At 48.0% G+C, this 19102-nt stretch overlaps 1 protein-coding gene across 1 annotated transcript in view; it reads left to right on the top strand.

Moving 5' to 3' along the window:
• The window catches only part of LOC139234120 (lysyl oxidase homolog 1-like), a 118279-nt gene that overhangs the window by 56463 nt on the left and 42714 nt on the right, over window positions 1-19102 (top strand). The gene's annotated exons all lie outside the window — the stretch shown is intronic.

The following is a 19102-nucleotide window of genomic DNA, read 5'->3' on the forward strand; positions in this document are numbered from 1 at the left end:
GAGTCGCATTGATGATATTGACTCCCTGATCCATCGCCGCATTAGAGGCAGAATTGCGCGCATATATTATTTCCGTCTCTTCCTCCCCCGCCATGAAAGTTTGAGCCATCAACGCTGCCGCTTCCAAGGTCAAATCTTTGGTCTCAATTAATTTGCGGAAAATTCCCGCATGACCAATGCCCTCGATAAAGAAGTCCCTTAGCATCTCCCCCCCTGCAGGCGTCTGTGAACTTACAGAGGCTGGCCAAATGCCGGAGGTCCGCTACGAAGTCCGGTATGCTCTGTTCTTCACGATGTCGGTGGGTGTAGAATCTGTGTCAGGCTATATGTGTGCTGCTCACCGGTTTGAGGTGCTCCCTGATCAATTTGCTAAGTTCCTCAAAGGTTTTGTCTGCCGGCTTTTCGGGTGCTAGTAAGTCCTTCATGAGCGCGTATGTCTTTGGTCCGCAGCTGGTCAAAAGATGAGCCCTTCGCTTGTCGGCCGCTGCATCCCCCAGCCATTCTTTCGTAACGAAGCTTTGCTGAAGCCTTTCGACAAAATCGTCCCAATCTTCCCCAACACAGTACCGTTCCTCTGTGCTACCGGTGGCCATTCTCGTGGGTCGTGAATTCCCATTTCTCATCGCCAATGTAAAGTCCTTATTCTATAGCATGAAACCACACGAGGCACATTCTGGGGACAAGGTCACTCTGTGACCTGCTCTTTATTTACAGGACTCCCAAAAGTGATGATCCTGCGTGGGACCTCCCTTTATATATCTGGATGATCAGGTATGGGCAGTCTCCCACAAGTTCACCCCTTGTGGTCAAGATGTGCATCTAGGTTGAGTGTGTACAGTAATACAGTGGTGTTACATTGTGTTTACATACATGACACTCTGAGAGAAGAATTTCCTCCTCATCTCAGTTCTAAATGGGCGACCTCTTTTTCTTAAACTATGCCCCCTAGTTCTAGATTCCCCCAGGAGGGGAAATATTCTCTCTGCATCTACCTTGTTGAGCCCCCTCAGTACCTTATATCTTTCAATAAGATCACCTCTCATTCTTCTAAACTCCAACGAGTGTAGGCCCAACCTGCTCAACCTTTCTTCATAAGTCAACCCCTTCATCTCAGAAATCAACCTTGTGAACCTTCTCTAACCTGCCTCCAATGCAAGTATATCCCTCCTTAAATATGGAGACCCAACCTGCACGCAGTACTCCAGGTGTGGCCTCACCAATACCCTGTACAGTTGTAGCAGGACCACTCTGCTTTTATATTCTATCCCCCTTGCAATAAAGGCCAACATTTGTGACCGGTACAAAGATATCTTTCTTTACGATTATCCAATGGTTTGCCTTATATTTAACAGTCCAGCTTAAGAGCTAATTGCCAGTAATTACCAGCAAGTTCTCACTAACGTTGCGTCCTGTGTGTGGTTTTTTTTGTTTTCGAAGAAATAATGTCCATCAGCCCTTAATCACATTAATGAGCTTTTTCCTCTTGGCTGGAGATTTGCAGACCATCCATAATTGAACAACAGCAAGCTTGCAAACTATGTGAAGCATTCCTAACAAACAAGTCGAAAGTTCACGACTACAAAGGCACGACTGTGCCAGTGTGGATAAACGATCTTCAGGTTTGCACAAATCCAACGCAATGCTTTGCCCTTGTGTTGAAATGTCACCACAACAAAAAAAAAACCCAGGAATTCCTGTAACTAAATTGTGAGCCATTGAAAAAGAGATAATGAAGTCGGGACAGCAGCATAATCATGTGTACATCAAAATGGGGGCATGAAAGCCTGTATTTATTCACCAGTGTGTCGCATGCCAGAAATAGCAAATGTTTTCAGATCTCCACCGTATGTCGGTCAGCCTAAGCTGTTATTTTAACTAACAGTTGCACTTTTAGTAAAGCAGAGTAATATTGGGCGGAATGTAAAACCGGTGTTCCACCCAATCCTGTGGGTTTTCCCGCCCGGCATGTTCGGTTAAAGTCACCCCCATTGTTATAGTTCGAATCAACGGCGTTTCAGAACATGCTTATAGCCACTAGCGTAATATAGAGTTCCCCCTAGTGGACTACTGCTCCACCTAGTGGACTCATCATCATCATTGGCAGTCCCTTGAAATCAAGGAAGACTTGCTTCCACTCTAAAGGTGAGTTCTTAGCTGACTGAACAGTCCAATTCGGGAATTACAGTCTCTGTCACAGGTGGGACAGACAGTCGTTGAAGGAAAGGGTGGGTGGGGAGTCTGGTTTGCCGCACGCTCCTTCCGCTGCCTGCGCTTGGTTTCTGCATGCTCTCGGCGACGAGACTCGAGGTGCTCAGAGCCCTCCCAGATGCTGTTCCACCACTTAGGACGGTCTTTGGCCAGGGATTCCCAGATGTCGGTGGGGATGTTGCATTTTATCAAAGAGGCTTTGAGGGTCCCCTGGAAGCGTTTCCTCTGCCCATCTTGGGCTCGTTTGCCGTGTCGGAGTTCCGAGTAGAGCGCTTGCTTTGGGAGTCTTGAGTCAGGCATGCAAACAATGTGGCCCGCCCAGCGGAGCTAGTCGAGTGTGGTCAGTGCTTCGATGCTGGGGCTGTTGGCCTGGTCGAGGACACTAACGTTGGTGCGTCTGTCCTCTCGGCATTTGCAGGGTCTTGCGGAGACATTGTTGGTGGTATTTGTCCAGTGACTTGAGGTGTCTACTGTACATGGTCCATGTCTCTGAGCCACACAGGAAGGCGGGTATCACTACAGCCCTGTCGACCATGAGCTCGGTGGCAGATTTGAGGGCCTGGTCTTTGAACACTGTTTTCCTCAGACGGCCAAAGGCTGCGCTGGCGCACAGGAGGCGGTGTTGAATCTCGTCGTCGATGTTTACCCTTGCTGATAATAGGCCACCGAGGTATGGAAAGTGGTCCAGTGTAATATAGTGGATTGAGTGTAATATAGAGCTCCCCCTAGTGGACTATTGCTCGTATATGCTATATGCACGGTCCCAACCTGCAAGACCATCAGCAGGCTGGGGCCATCAGAGGGATACCACTGCAGGGAGCAGCGCGTGCTGCTACAGGAGGGCGACGGCTGCGAAGAGGGTGACTGGATTTGACATCACCCAAATCCAGGTTGCTCATGCCAGTGGAGGCAGATGCAGCTGGAGCGGCGAGGTCGGGGCGAAGGAGCGGCAAGAGTTCATAGAGGGATGTGATCGGGGCCCAGGAGAGGCATGAGTTCGGGGCCCAGAAGAGGCGAGGGCCCAGGGGCAGCACAGCCAGCCCACACTGCGATATGTGCACGCACTAGATCCGTGCAGTCGCCAGTCGTCTTGGTCAATACTTGCCACTGGACCAAGACCTAGCTCTGTCAAGCCCGTGTGGTGGCTGGTGTGCAATGGCCACCCCACGTTAAAAAAATCCACGCACAGGCATCTTCCACCCTTCAACATGTAGTTCGGGTCTGGAATATTAGGTCCTTCATTGAAACACCTGTGAACTCATCCCTTTTTGGCATGGAAGCAAGTCATCCTCAATACGAGGGACCGCCTATGATGATGATTGCTCCACCTAGTGGACTACTGTGGTAATGTAACCACTGCTGTTTATACAATAAAAGGATCATGTGACAAGGTCACATGACAAGTTCCTGTGGAGCCATCTTGTGCATTTGTGATGCCGCAAAGAATATATCATAACTGGGACAATTTCAAATCGAAAGACTGAGAGGGGAGATGAGAAGGAATGTTTTCATCAGAGAGGTGTCAGACTCAGGAAGGCTCTGCCTGTCAAGGTGATTCCATAAAGCATTTTAAAAGGGAGCTGGGCAGGTACTTGACGATGAGGAACTTACAGGGTTACGGGCATAAAGCGGGGATGTGGGACTCAGCACGACTGATTTTTCGAAGAGCCGACACAGGCACGACGGGCTGAATGGCCTCCTTCTGTGCTGTAAGTTTCCATGACGCTAAATCTTTGGGTAGTTGCCTGTCTGTTTTATGAGATTAGTTCCTGATTGTTGCAGGAAGTTTTTAAAAACAAAAAGTAACTATTTATCTGAAGTAATTCACTGAGCTTACCTTGACTGACGCCCCAGGTAACCGTTGAGTCAGGCCAAAGGGTTACCGAAGCGATTGGACTCTGCAGAGCTGACCCACGAGACTGTGATTTAAGCTTGAAGTTGCCAGATGCCCCTCGGTACAAACCCTGTCTCGGCCCGAATCGGGCAGTGGGATGGAGAAGTGCCGCAGTACAGTCATCGAGCAAAAGGCATCGTGGGCGTGACCTGTCGAAACAAGGCCCTGATTGGTCAGGGGGCTGCGAAAGATCCCACGGCACTATTCGAAGGACAGGACGTGGAGGCTCAGTCATTCAAGACCGAGAGCGATAGATTTTTGGATATTAAGGGAATCTGTTTTCTTTGGAACAGAGCAGGCTGAGGAGAGACCTGATTGAGGTGTATAAAATTATGAGGGGCCTGGCTAGAGTGGATAGGGAGGGCCTGTTTCCCTTGGCAGAGGGGGTCATCAACCAGGGGGCATAGATTTAAAGTAATTGGAGGGAGGTTTAGAGGCGATATGAGGGGAAATTTCTTCACCCAGATGATGGTGGGGGTCTGGAACTTGCTGCCTGAAAGGGTGGTAGAGACGGGAACCCTCGCCACATTAAAAAAATAATTGGATGTGCACCTGAAGTGCCATAACCTACAGGGCTATGGACCGAGAGCTGGACAGTGGGATTAGGCTGGGTAGCTCTTGGTAGGCCGGTGCGGACACGATGGGCCGGAATGGCCTCCTTCTGTGCTGTAAATTTCTTTGAGTCTATGGTCTTATTGATGGCCTACTCCTGCTCCTAATTGTTATGTTCTTATGACTGTCACTGGGGGACTGAGTGGTGGAATCTCCAGAGACTGCTCGCTCTACAAATGTCAGGGAGTTTCGATTTAAGACCGAGTTGTTCAGATCTCTCGCTCTCGCTCGGGATCGGCAGGTCACAGACACTTGCTTTGTACCCGGTCAGCTTCGGCGATGGTCCTAAGTGGCTCCTGGGAGTTACATTGTTGGCGTGAGGCAGGAAATCGTTTGCAAGGCGACAGGAAATAAGGAGGGAAAATGAGCAGCAGTAACGATTGAGCCGCTGGACAGGATGGACAGGATTTTGTATGCTGTTTGAGCACGATGACTTTTAGTGTTTGGGAACTGGATGTAAATCTGCTGAACAGAGACAAAATCCTTCTGCCCTCGTAAGAGGGTGGCTCAATATGTTATTAGTTTATCACTGGAATCTGGTGTTGAATTTAGATTGATACGTACAGCACAGAAGGAGGCTGTTCGGCCCCTCAGGCCTGTGCTGACTGTTTGAATGATCAGTTCCCGCTTTGTGTCCATAACCCTGTAAGTTCCTCATCCTCCAGTGCCTGTCCAACTCCCCTTTAAAATTATTGATGGAATCACCTTCCACCACCTTTTCAGGTAGAACTTCCCAGATCCCGACAACTCTCTGAGTGAAAAAAATTGTCTCCTCTAAATCTTTTGAATCTGTGATCTCGCATTTTTGACCCACTCACCGAATGGAACATTTTTTTTCACCTATTTACTCTATCAAAACTTATCATCATCTTGAAAACCTTTTTTATTCATTCATGGGATGTGGGCTTCGCTGACAAGGCCAGCATTTATTGCCCATCCCTAATTGTCCTCAAGTGGCTCACCAGGCTATTTCGGAGGGCAGCTAAGAGTCAACTGACATTGCTGTGGGTCTGGAGTCACATATAAGGACGTCAGTGAACCAGGTGGGTCTTTATGACAATCCGGTAGTTACATGGTCACCATTATTGAGACTAGCTTCTTATTCTAGATTTATTTAACTGAATTTAAATTCCCCAGCTGCCGTGGTGGGATTTGAACTCTCCGCTCGTGGATTATTAGTGCCTTTAGGATTACTAGTTTAGTAACTTTACCACTATGCTACCATTCCCATCACCTTACTCATCTTAACCTTCCTTGTTACAAGGAGGACAGTCCGAACTTTTCCAACCTCATAACTGAAGTCCCTGGTAACCTCCTGGTAAACCTCCTCTGTACCCTTTGTAAGGCCTTTAGTGGGTGGGGGGGGGGTGGTTTTGGAAAACCAAACATTTTTGTTACTACCCTTCACTGAGGTGAGCACATCTCTACTTGAAAGTAGTCTCTTGTGTTAATAACTCCCTTTAATACGTAAGCTTCCATTTAGGATGCAGAGTGAATCTTCAGATCCTGAAAATGGGACTTTGTGATGTTTTTATACACAAATGTTATCAGGCATAAATGACCAATTAAGAATGTCGAACCAATGTTAAAATCCAAACGCTTCACCAGGAACCAGAATTGGATGTATGATCATGTGACTAAGCTTCCTTACTAGAACTGATGTTTGCATAAATCCACTCACGCAATCATGCAAGCTGTGATGATCTTACCCTGTCCCAATAGATGGTGCAATTAGTAAATATGCATTTAAATTCGGAGCACTCCCAGGCTTATTTTGCAAGTTAACCACGGTGAACTTCCACACGCTCCAAATTGAGCTAAAGCCAGCTTGCTCCTCAATCAGCGATTGCAACCAGTTTGATGTCACGAAGAGGAAATGGATGCACGACCAAGGTCTAAGCTTCATATGCTTAAAAAAGGAATTTCCATCTCAGAAACATAGAAACATGGAGCAGTAGTAGGCCATTTGGCCCTTCGAGTCTGCACCGCCATTCAATATGATCATGGCTGATCCTCTATCTCAACACCATATTCCTGCTTTCTCCCCATACCCCTTGATGCCTTTTGTTTCTAGAAATCTATCTATCTCCCTCTTAAATATATTCAGTGACTTGGCCTCCACAGCCTTCTGTGGTAGAGAATTCCACAGGTTCACCACCCTCTGAGTGAAAAAAATTCTCCTCATCTCGGTCCTAAATTTCCTACCCCATATCCTGAGACTGTGACCCCTTGTTCTAGACTTCCCAGCCCCGGGGAAACATCCTCCCCGCATCCAGTCTATCCAACCCAGTCAGAATTTTATACGTTTCAATGAGATCCCCTCTCATTCTTCTAAACTCTAGTGAATACAGGCCTAGTCGACCCAATCTCTCCTCCTACGGCAGTCCTGCCATCCCAGGAATCAGTCTGGTGAACCTTCGCTGCACTCCCTCAATGGCAAGTGTATCCTTTCTTAGGTAAGGAGAGCAAAACTGCACACAATACTCCAGGTGCGGTCTCACCAAGGTCCTGTATAACTGTAATAAGACATTTTTGCCCCTGTACTCAAATCCTCTTGTTCAACCACCTTTGTTTTCAGTGCAGGAGTTTCCCCCTCACCTAAACTTGCAGTAGAACGAGTGGCAGAGAAGGTAGCCAAAACGAAATTGCGATTGAAGAAGAGTAAAAACTGTTCACAGGTTTCCACAATGGGGCAGAAACTCATCTTGCACAATCATGTAAAATGGGCGGTAGTGTATCCGCCACAAATGGAGCTGAATATTGGGTGGCTCCCGTTTTGTACCCATGAAGGATTTCTACCCCAATGTGTGCATATGAGGTGACACTCATCATCATAGGCAGCCCCTCGAAGCGAGGTTGACTTGCTTCCACGCCAAAAAGGGATGAGTTCACAGGTGTTTCAATGAAGGACCCAATATTCCAGGTTCCGAACTACATATTGAAGGGTGGAAGATACCTGTGCGTGGATTTTTTTAACGTGGGCTGGCCGTTGCACACCAGCCACCACACGGGCTTGACGGAGCCAGGTCTGGGTCCAGTGGCAAGGATTAACCAGGACGACTGGTTAATGGAAGCTTAAGATCGGGGCCCAGGTGAAGCGAGCGCCCAGGGGCAGCATGGGTCAGCCCACACTGCGATATGTGTGCGCACTAGGTCCATGCAGCATATGAGGTGACATAGCGTCAGTGAAGGACTTTCCTTTGTCTCTAAGTTCTGAGGATAGATAAGGTTGTATTCCCTGGAATTTAGAAGGTTAAGGGGCGATTTGATCGAAGTTTTTCAAGATATTAAGGGGAACTAATAAGGTAGACAGGTAGAAACCATTTCCGTTGGTTGGGGATTCTAGGATTAGAGGACAAAATCTAAAAACCAGAGCCAGACCTTTCAGGAGTGAGCTTAGGAAACACAAAGGGTGGTAGGTGTTTGGAGCTCTCCTCCGCAAAAGGCAGTTGATGCGGGAACAAATGTTAGATTTAAATCTATGGTTGATAGATTTTTTTTAACCAAAGGTATTAAGAGATATGGGGCAAAGGCAGGTATATGGAGTAAAAGCATAAGAACAGAAGATATAAGAGGAGGAGTGGGCCATACGGCCCCTCAAGCCTGCTTCGCCATTTAATAAGATCATGGCTGATTCGATCATGGACTCAGGTCCACTTCCCTGCCCGCTCCCCATAACCCCTTTTTCCCTTATCGGTTAAGAAACTGTCTATCTCTGTCTTAAATGTATTCAATAACCTGGCTTCCACAGCTCTCTGAGGCAGCGAATTCCACAGATTTACAACCCTCTGAGAAAAGAAATTTCTCCTCATCTCAGTTCCAAATGGGCGGCTCCCGATTCTAAAATTATGCCCTCTAGTTCTAGTCTCCCTCATCAGTGGAAACATTTTTTCTGCATCCACCTTGTCAAGCCCCCTCATAATCTTATATGTTTTGATAAGATCACTTCTCAATCTTCTGAATTCCAATGAGTAGAGACTCAATCTACTCCAGCTTTCCTCAAAGGTCAACCCCCTCATCTCTGGAATCAACCTAGTGAACCTTCTTTGAACTGCCTCCAAAGCAAGTATATCCTTTTGTAAATATGGAACACAAAACTGCACACAGTATTCCAGGTGTGGCCTCACCAATACCCTGTATAGCTGTGGCAAGACTTCCCTGCTTTTATACTCCATCCCTTTTGCAATAAAGGCCAAGATACTATTGGCCTTCATGATCATTTGCTGTACGTGCACACTATCCTTTTGTGTTTCATGCACAAGTACCCCCAGGTCCCGCTGTACTTTGCAATTAGGTCACAGATCAGACATGATCTCATTGAATGGCAGAACGGGGATTAAATGGCCTTACGGGGACTAAATGGCCTTCTCCTGTTCCTATATTCCTATGTTCTTTAACACCTAGTGCCAGAATTTGGCTTACTCTGCTTTTTTTGTTTGTTGCTGATGGAACTGTATACATTGATGTGGAATCCAGACACAATTTACAGAGCCCTTCAGGGGCTGGAAAGTAATGAAACCAGCCACTTCTCAGCTGAATCTGCCAAGTGAGTATTTATCCCTGGGCTGTTCGCAAGAACTTGACAGACCTTTTAGATTTAAAAGATTAGATCCCATCATTTGGATCTCAAATGTAATAGTAATTAGGCAACAGGTTCCCTTTCTGGCCTGCTGAGGTACACAGAGTGAACTTTGGCTGACAGACAAGCAAATGACCTTCCCAGACTGTGGGCCCAAGTTTCCTCCATAAGGTGCGCCGACTTTCTGGAATAAAAAGGGCGCCGAAAACTTACTTTGTGATTCTCCGGTCTCCTCACGGCGTCTTTGTGCTCGGCTTGGTGCAGCACAAGGGGTTGGAGGGCGGAGCCAGGTCCCGGCGCTGAAAACAGTGCCGGGACCTCTACACATGCGCGCTAGAGTGTGCGCGCATGTGCAGTAGCTCCAGGCCTCCGAGGCTGCGTGGGAGGGGCCCGAAGCACGCCGGCCCTAACCCTGGCCGAATGGGCTCACTGGGCGAAGATCGGGACTCGGGCCGCCCTCCCTCCCGTTCAGCTCCCGCCCCCTCCCTTTTAGCCTCTTCCCCCCTCCCCCACCCTCTCGTTCAGCCTCCCCCCCCCCCCCATTCAGTCCTTCCCCCTCCTCCATCCTCCTCTCAACCGCCCCCCTCCCCCCCCCACTTGCCATCGTCGGTGGGGCCCGCCCACACGGCATCTCGCTGGGGGCGGACTCCGCCCAAAGTGTCGCGGTGGCGGCCAGGCTTCTTCTTCATCGGCAGCGGTGGCGGGGCCCATTCAGCCTCCCGCCCCCCCCCCCCATCCCATTCAGCCTCCCCACCCCCCCATCCCGTTCAGCCTCCCCACCCCCCCTCATCCCGTTCAGCCTCCCCCGCCCCCTCCCGTTCAGACCTTCCCTCTTCCCCATTCCTTTCCTCTCCTCCCCCCTCCTGTCCCCCCTCCCCCTCCTCTCCCCATTCCTCTCCCCCCCTCCTCGTCTCACCCCTTCCTCCCCTCTCCCTCCTCCTCCCCCCTCCTCCTCCCCCTCTCTCCCTTCTCTCTCCCCTCCCCCCTCCTCTCCCCCTTCCCTCCCCCTCCTCTCCCCGCTCCTCTCTCCCTCCCCTCTCCCTCCTCCTCCCATCTCCTCCTCCCCCCTCCTCCTCCCCCTCTCTCCCTTCCCTCTCCCTCCCCCCTCTTCTCCTCTCCTCCCCCCTCCTCTCTGCCCCCTCCTCTCCCCCTCCCTCCTCCTCTCCCCCTCTTCTCCTCTCCCCCTCCTCCCCTCCCTCCCCTCCGCCCTCCTACTCCCTCCTCCCCCCTTCCTCCCACTCCTCTTCCCCCCCTCCCTCCCCCTTCCCCCTCCTCTCCCTCCTTCCCCCTCCTCCATCCCCTCGTTCCACACCCTCCCCTCCTCCCCCCTCTCTCCCCCCACCCCTTCCTGTTATAAACACAGAGAGACACTGACAGAGACAGAGAGAGAGACACTGGGAGGGGGCATCCCAGCATGCTGTTGGAGGACTCCTGGTGCTGCAGTAGGTGAGTAGAAATGTAATTTTTTATTTATTGATTTTTTTTTTTTTAAATTTTTTTTGATTGATTTATTGATTTATTTATCATTTATTATTGATGATGGCTCTTTATTTGTAAAAGTGAAGTGTTTAATATTTGTAAACTTTCCTCCCCTCCCCCCATCTCTCGTTCCCTATGCCTGATTTATAAGTGTAGGCAAGGTTTTTCTGAGCGTTCAAAAATGTACACTTACTCCATTCTAAGTTAGTTTGGAGTAAGTTTTTGCTGCCTAAACTTGCAAAACAGGCGTAAGTGGCTGGACACGCCCCCTTTTGAAAAATAATTCTGTTCTAAAATGGAACTATTCTAACTCACTAGAACTGGAGCAAGCTAAATGCCGAGAATTGCAATTTCTAAGATGCTCCATTCTAAACTAGGCCGAAATTCAGGCCGTAACTTGAGCCCACAGAAACATAGAAACATAGAAAATAGGTGCAGGCTAGGCCATTTGGCCCTTCGAACCTGCACCACCATTCAATATGACCATGGCTGATCATGCAACTTTAGTACCCCATTCTTGCTTTCGCTCCATACCCCTTGATCCCTTTAGCCGTAAGGGCCTCATCTAACTCCATTTTGAATATATCTAACAAACTGGCCTCAACAACTTTCTGTGGTAGAGAATTCCACGGGTTCACAACTCTCTGGGTGAAGAAGTTTCTCCTCATCTCGGTCCTAAATGGCTTACCCCTTATCCTTAGACTGTGACCCCTGGTTCTGGACTTCCCCAACATCGGGAACATTCTTCCTGCATCTAACCCGTCCAGTCCCGTCAGAATTGTATTTGTTTCTATGAAATCCTCTCTCATTCTTCTAAATTCCAGTGAATATAAGCCTAGTCGATCCAGTCTTTCTTCATATGTCAGTCCTGCCATCCCGGGAATCAGTCTGGTGAACCTTCACTACACTCTCTCAATAGCAAGAATGTCCTTCCTCAGATTAGGAGACCAAAACTGCACACAGTATTCAAGGTGTGGCCATCACCTGATGTGATCTCATGACAGCCACTGGGGAATCCTAGAATAATAGAATAGGGCAGCACAAAAGAAGGCCATTCAGCCCATCATATCTGCGCCAGCTCTTTCGAAGAGCAATCCAGTTAGCCCCACTCCCTGGCTCTGAGGTGCCGTGGAGGTTGTAGCCTCTGGTCGGTGTTTAATCTCCCCGCAAAGGCGAGACACTTCACCTCTACTTACAGAAAGACTTGCATGTCTATAGCGCCTTTCGCGACCTCAGGAGATCCCAGAGTGCTTCATGGCCGATGAGGTGCTTTTGAAGTGTAGCCACCCAGCATCTGTTAGCCCAGCCTTGGCGGGAAAATTGGCACGGGGACTCTGGGGGTCAATCCAAGCACATATTGACAGAAGCTGGGATTCAAACCTGGTGCCAGACACATTGCACTGAAGCATTGCACCACCGAAACTACTTTTTATTAAAGATTTTAAAAGGATTCCATTAAAATAACTAACTTTAACAAGTTCTATAATACTGCGTGCAGTTTTGGTTTCCATATTTACGAAAGGATATCCTTGCTTTGGAGGTAGTTCAGAGAAGGTTCACCAGGTTGATTCCGGAGATGAGGGGGTTGACTTATGAGGAAAGGTTGAGTAGGTTGGGCCTCTACTCATTGGAATTCAAAAGAATGAGAGGTGATCTTATCGAAAGGTATAAGATTATGAGGGGGCTTGACAAGGTGGATGCAGAGAGGATGTTTACACTGATAGAGGGCATAATCTTAGAATAAGGGGCTGCCCATTTAAAACGGGAATGAGGAGAAATTTCTTCTCTCAGAGGGTTGTAAATCTGTGGAATTTGCTGCCTCAGAGAGCTGTGGAAGCTGGGACATTGAATAAGTTTAAGACAGAAATAGACCGTTTCTTAAACGATAAGGGAATAAGGCGTTATGGGGAGCGGGCGGGGAAGTGAAGCTGATCGGATCAGCCATGATCATATTAAATGGCGGAGCAGGCTCGAGGGGCCGTATGGCCTACTCCTGCTCCTATTTCTAATGTTCTTATGTTCTAATACTAAGATTGGCAGCAGTTGGAAAGGTTAAGATGATTGGATGAAGAACATAGTTCATTTGTGAGTTGAGAAGATCAAACAGTTGTGCAGTCTTTGAGAAGGCTACATGGTTCCTGCTTCAACCATTAATCCACAGTGTCATAATCCTCTGTCTTTCATTTTTTTTATTTTTATTCCCTGTCCTACACATCTCATGTTTTTTCTTACAAATACATTCCCTCATTCTGGACCCATCAACTACTAGAAACGGCCTATTTCTATCCATCCAACCATCATTATTTAACAGTACGATCAAATCTTCTCAATTTCCCCAATTTTTCAAGAACAATACAACAACAATTTATACAGCAACTTTAATGTAGTGAAACATCCCACAGCGCTTCACAGGAGTATTATGAGATTAAAAATTTGACACCGAGCCGCATAAGTAGAAATTAGCGCAGGTGACCAAAAGCTTGGTCAAAGAGGTAGGTTTTAAGGAGCGTCTTGAAAGAGGAAAGAGAGGTAGAGAGGCAGGGAGGTTTAGGGAGGGAGTTCCAGAGCTTGGGGCCCAGGCAACAGAAGGCACGGCCACCGATGGTTGAGCGATTATAATCAGAGATGTTCAAGAGAGCAGAATTAGAGGAGCGCAAACATCTTGGGGCGGGGGGGGGGTGGGCGGTGGGTGGGTGGAGGGGTTAGAAACATAGAAATCTATAGCGCAGAAGGAGGTCATTTCGACCCATCGTGAGCCATCTGGCCTGCTACTTTCAGGGATCTGTGGACAAGCACTCCAAGGTCCCTTTGTTCATCTACACTTCTAAGTGGCCTACTGTTTAATGTGTATACTCTTTCCTTATTAGCCCTCCCTAAGTGCATTACCTCACACTTCTCTGAATTAAATTCCATTTGCCACTGCTCTGCCCACCTGACCAGTAGATTGATATCCTCCCGCAATCCATGACTTTCCTCTTCATTATCAAGCACACAGCCAATTTTAGTGTCATCTGCAAACTTCTTAATCATACTCCCTGTATTCAAATCTAGATCATTGATGTATACCACAAAAAGCAAGGGACCCAGTACTGAGTCCTGCGGAACCCCACTGGAAACATCCTTCCAGTCACAAAAACATCCATCAACTATTATCTTTTGTCTCCTGCCTCTGAGCCAACTTTGGATCCAACTTGCCACTTTGCCCTGGATCCCATGAGCTTTAACCTTCATGACCAGTCTACCATATGGGACCTTATCAAAAGTTTTGCTAAAGTCCATATACACTACATCGTACGCACTACCCTCATCGACCCTCCTGGTTATCTCCTTGAAAGATTCAAACACGATCTTCCCTTAACAAATCTGTGTTGACTGTCCCTAATTAATCCTTGCCTTTCTAAATGTAGATTTATCCTGTCTTTCAGGATTTTTCCCAATAATTTTCCCACCACTGAGGTTAGGCTTATAGGCCTGTAATTAATTGGTCTATCCCTTTTTCCCTTCTTAAACAAGGGTACCACATTAGCAGTCCTCCAGTTCCCGGCACCATGCCCAAATCCAAAGAGGACTGGAAAATGATGATCAAGGCCTCTGCTATTTCCTCTTTTACTTCGCTCGACAGCCTGGGGTGCATTTCATCTGGGCCTGGGGACTTGTCTACTTTCAAAGCTACTAAACCCCTTAACACCTCCTCTCTCATTATGTTTATTTCATTCAGAATTTCACACTCCTCCTCGATAGCAGTATCTGAATAGCACCTTTCCTTTATGAAAAGAGATGCAAAGTATTCATTAAGAACCATACCAACTTCTTCCGCCTCCACACAGAGATTATGGGCTGTGGGGCTGGAGGAGATTACAGAGATAGGGAGGGGCAAGGCCATGGAGGGATTTGAAAACAAGGTGCAGTGTGTGCTTTCCACCTAGTTTTAGTACTAAAGCGTTAATTGCTGCCCTCTGGAACAAACACAGTGGGGAAAAGTGCACAACTTACTGCGAGCATGAGAAATGATTTTGAGCTGACTTTATTATTCATTTGCTCACTTTTTCATTTTACAACTGTAAAATCCTCTCCAGTCTCTAGTCCCTGAAAGTTATCTCTCTCTCTCCCTCCTCTCTCTCTCCCTCCTCTCTCTCTCCCCTCTCTCTCTCTCTCACTCCCCCCTCTCTCTCCTCTCTCTCTCCCTTCTCTCTCTCTCTCCCCCCTTCTATCTCTCTCCCTCCCTCTCTCTCCCTCTCTCTCTTTCTTTCTCCTCCTCTCTCTCTCTCTCTCCCTCTCTCTCTCTCCCCCACCTCTCTCTCTCCTCTCTCTCTCCCTCCTCCTCTCTCTCTCCCCTCTCTCTGTCCCCCTTTCTCTCTCTCTCTCTCTCTCTGTCTCACACTCTCCTCTCTCTCTCCTCTCTCTCTCTCTCTCTGTGTCCCTCTCTCTCTCTCTCCCCCCTCTCTCCCTCTCTCTCTTCCCCCCCTCTCTCTCTCGCTCTCTCCTCTCTCTCTCTCTCTCCCCCCTCTCTCTCTCTCCCTTCTCTCTCTCTTGCCCTCTCTCTGTCCCTCTCTATCTCCCTCTCCCTCCTCTCTCTCCCCTCTTCCCCCCCCTCTCTGCCCCCCCTCCCTCTCTCACCCCTTCCTCTCCCTCCCTCTCTCTCTCCCCCTCTCTTTCTCTCCCCCCTCTCTTCCCACTCTATCTCTCTCTCCATTGTGATTAACAAGACATTTTCCCCACTGTGTTTGTTCCAGAGGTCAGGAACTGGCAATTTAGTACTAAAACTTGGTGCAATGCACACACTGCACCAGCTTTAGTTGGGAAGAGAATCCTTTTAAAACTTTCAATAAATAGTAGTCCAGGTGGTGTAATGCCTCAGGTTGGCACCAGATTTGAATCCCAGCTTCTGCCAGTGTGCGCTTGGTTTGACCCCAGAGCCCCAATGCCAACTTACCCGCCATGGCTGGGCTAATGGATGCTGGGTGACTACACGTTAAAACTACCTCATCGGTCATAAAGCACTTTGTGACTGCCTGAGGTCGTGAAAGGCGCTATAGAAATGCAAGTTGTTAAGTAGAGGTGAAGACTAGAAACAGAAGGTGAGATGTCATTAATCAGCCCTTTGGGGAGTTTCTAAGGAGATTCAGTATGTGGAACAGCCAATAGCATGTCTGCATATTGGTCAGTGAGAAGGATAATGTGGTACAGTGCAAGCTATTATATGTTGAGTTAAATATGTATTTTTGCCTAAGGGACAGTCAATAATGAATTGATGGCAGTCGCATCAAGGCACATTTTTGTTTATAAACAGGTGGTAAAATGATATTCTAATGGTTCAGCCAGGATGGTAAGATGTACTTCTTGGTAATCTGTGGTGGACGCTATTCCTGATTGTGTCAGAGTCTGCGTTTGCAAAACCTTCTCCCTCTCCTTGTTATCAGGCACCAGCAAGCATACAAGTGAGCAAGAGGCAGAAAGAATTTTCATTTTATAGCACCTTTCACATTCTCAGCGAGTCCTAAATTGCTTCACAGCCAATGAGTTACTTCTTTGAAGTGTGGTCACTGTTGTTTATCAGTCAATTGTGGCACCCAAATTTGCGCACAGCAAGCTCCCACAAACAGCAATGTGGCAACGTCCAGACTATTTGTTTTAGAGATGTTGATTGAGGGATAAATATTGGCCAGGACACTGAGGATAACTTCTCTGCTCTTCAAAGCCAAAGCAGACATCAAAAATATAAAGTTTGCTTAGTAAGGATTCATCAGTAAACAGATTCTCCATCCAAGGAATGTCCTATTAGATCCTCCATTAGCTCAGCATTTATTCAGTGAGTAGCTGAGTGATGTAGACCATGAAGCTGGAGGATTTGATTTCGAGTTTATCTCAACCATGACTTTGTTACCTCGAGACTTAACTACTCCAACACTCCTGGCTGGTCTCCCACGTTCTACTCTGTGTAAACTTGAGGTCATCCAAAACTCAGCTGTCCATGTCCTAACTCGCACCAAGTCCCACTCACCCATCACCCCTGTGCTCGGTGACCTACTTTGGCTCCTGGTTAATCAATGCCTCGAATTCAAAATTATTATCCTTATTTTCAAATCCCTCCATGGCCCTCGCCCCTCCCTATCTCTGTAATCTCCTCCAGCCCCACAACCCCCCGAGATGTCTGCGCTCCTCTAATTCTCCCCTCTTGAGCATCCCTGATTATAATCACTCAATCATCGGTGGCCGTGCCTTCTGTTGCCTAGTCCTTAAGCTCTGGAACTCCCTGCCTAAACCTCTCCACCTCTCTACCTCTCTTTCCTCCTTTAAGACGCTCCTTAAAACCTGCCTCTCTGACGAAGCTGTGGTCACCTGCCTTAAATTCTCCTTATGTGGCTCGGTGTGAATTTTTTTTGTCTTAAAATGCTCCTGTGAAGCACCTTGGGACGTTAAAGGCACTATATAAATACAAGGGGTTGTTGTTGGTTGGGCTGAATTGGCTGATCTCAATTAGTGCATTGGGAGGGGCACCACAAAGATTCTCAGTACCTCTCTGAGGATGATGATATCAGCCTCTTGATATCATCCTCTTGCTCTTGAATTACCATTGCTGGAAATGCTTGGCGTGAATGTCAAGTGATGAATTAAGCTCAGTTGTGATTCTCCCTGTAGCCGAATAGCCCGTCGAGAATCACCTTGTAACGCGCACATGTTGATACTGGTCATTTGAGCATGGCACCGAATGATCAGCGGCACTCTTGGAACTGCACCCTAGCAAGGGTTCAACACCACACCCCCCCCCTTAGCTTGCCCCCCTCCACACACCTCCTCCACATCCCTGAAAGAAGGGAAGTGGAGGAGAAAACTATTAACTGGGCAAATGGAGAAGAACCCAATTTAATTGCACCAGAAATAAAGGGCTGGAAATTTGGTGCATTTGCGCCTCCCGTTAGTGCCCCCGGCGGGCGCTAATGAGGCACAAATGCCTTAGCGCCCAGGCGCGATGCTGGCAACGCCTCCTGCCATATTGGGCGGGAGTTTAGCGACGGCACTGTGGCGTTGCGCCCCGATCTCCTGCACCCGGAGATCGTGATGATATCGCCCCGTGCATCGCCCCATTAGCACTCCAGGACCTGAAATTGATTTCCGCCCCCTGCGTCAGCAGAGCCAGGCGCAAACACCGACAGCTGCAGGAGGCGATGATTGAAGGCGAGGTGGCCGAGGGAAAGAAAAACTTACCGTGGTTTTCCCGCTGCTGATGTCTTTTCTTCACGGGGTTCCTGGCGACGATCAGTCGGGCTGACACTCTGCCCGAGTGCCGGGATTATCGCGCGGGACCCCTGCCCCATGGTGGCCCCAGGCAGGTGCCTCTTTTCTTTGCATAGTTGGCAGCGTGGACCCTTCCTTTTAAGTGAGGGACGGGGCCCTCGGACGAGGGAGCGCCGCAGGACCAGTGTGCATCGCTACTGAGGTGTCACCCCTCTAGAGCCCACGGAAGGAAGTGGAGCGCTTGATTTAATGGGGGACGGTAACCCAATTCCTTGAGTCGAGCGGGACTTCAGAACTAAGTCTCGCGCCTCCTGACTGTTACCGCAACTAAACGGGGCGATACTGAATTTCTTCCCCAAAGTCTGTTGAAAATGGCAAATATTATCTGTACACCTGCAGGAGAAAATAATAATGGCACGCAGAAAATTCAATGAAAAGTTGATAAAAATAAATCATCTTTTTGAAGCTGTTTTTGAATGTTTTTTTAATCTTAAAAGAAAACTTGTGTTTACAAAATTCTCTGCTGTTTGACTGGATACTCGAGGCCCTTGTTGATCGAGAGAGTGTTTTTGATATCTTTATAACTCGTAGAGTCACACAGCACAGCAGGACGCAATTTGGCTCATCGTGCCCGTGCTGGCTCTTTGAATAAGTGATCCAATTAGTCCCACTCCCCTGATCGTAACTCACAAATGTACATACAGCACATGCAATGCAAAGCAGAATGTAGCATAATGCGCAGACTCTGGGCAGTGCATGGCTGTGTTTCCGACATTCTAGCCATTTAGGACTGAGCTGAGGAGAAATTCCTTCTCTCAGAAGGTGGTGAATTTTTGGAATTCTCTACCCCAGAGGGAGGGCTGTGGAGGCTCAGTCGTTGAGTATTCTCAAGATGGAGATCGATAGATTTTAGAATATTAAGGGAATAAAGGGACAGTGCAGGAAAGTGGAGTTGAGGCAGAAGATCAGCCATGATCTCATTGAATGGCGGAGCAGGCTCAAGGGTCCAAGTGCCCTACTCCTGCTCCTAATTCTTATATTCTTATTACAACAGGGACAACACTTTAAAAGGACTTCATTGGCTGTAAAGCGCT

Source organism: Pristiophorus japonicus, chromosome 21 (assembly GCF_044704955.1).
Source record: "Pristiophorus japonicus isolate sPriJap1 chromosome 21, sPriJap1.hap1, whole genome shotgun sequence".
Lineage (NCBI taxonomy): Eukaryota > Metazoa > Chordata > Chondrichthyes > Pristiophoridae > Pristiophorus > Pristiophorus japonicus.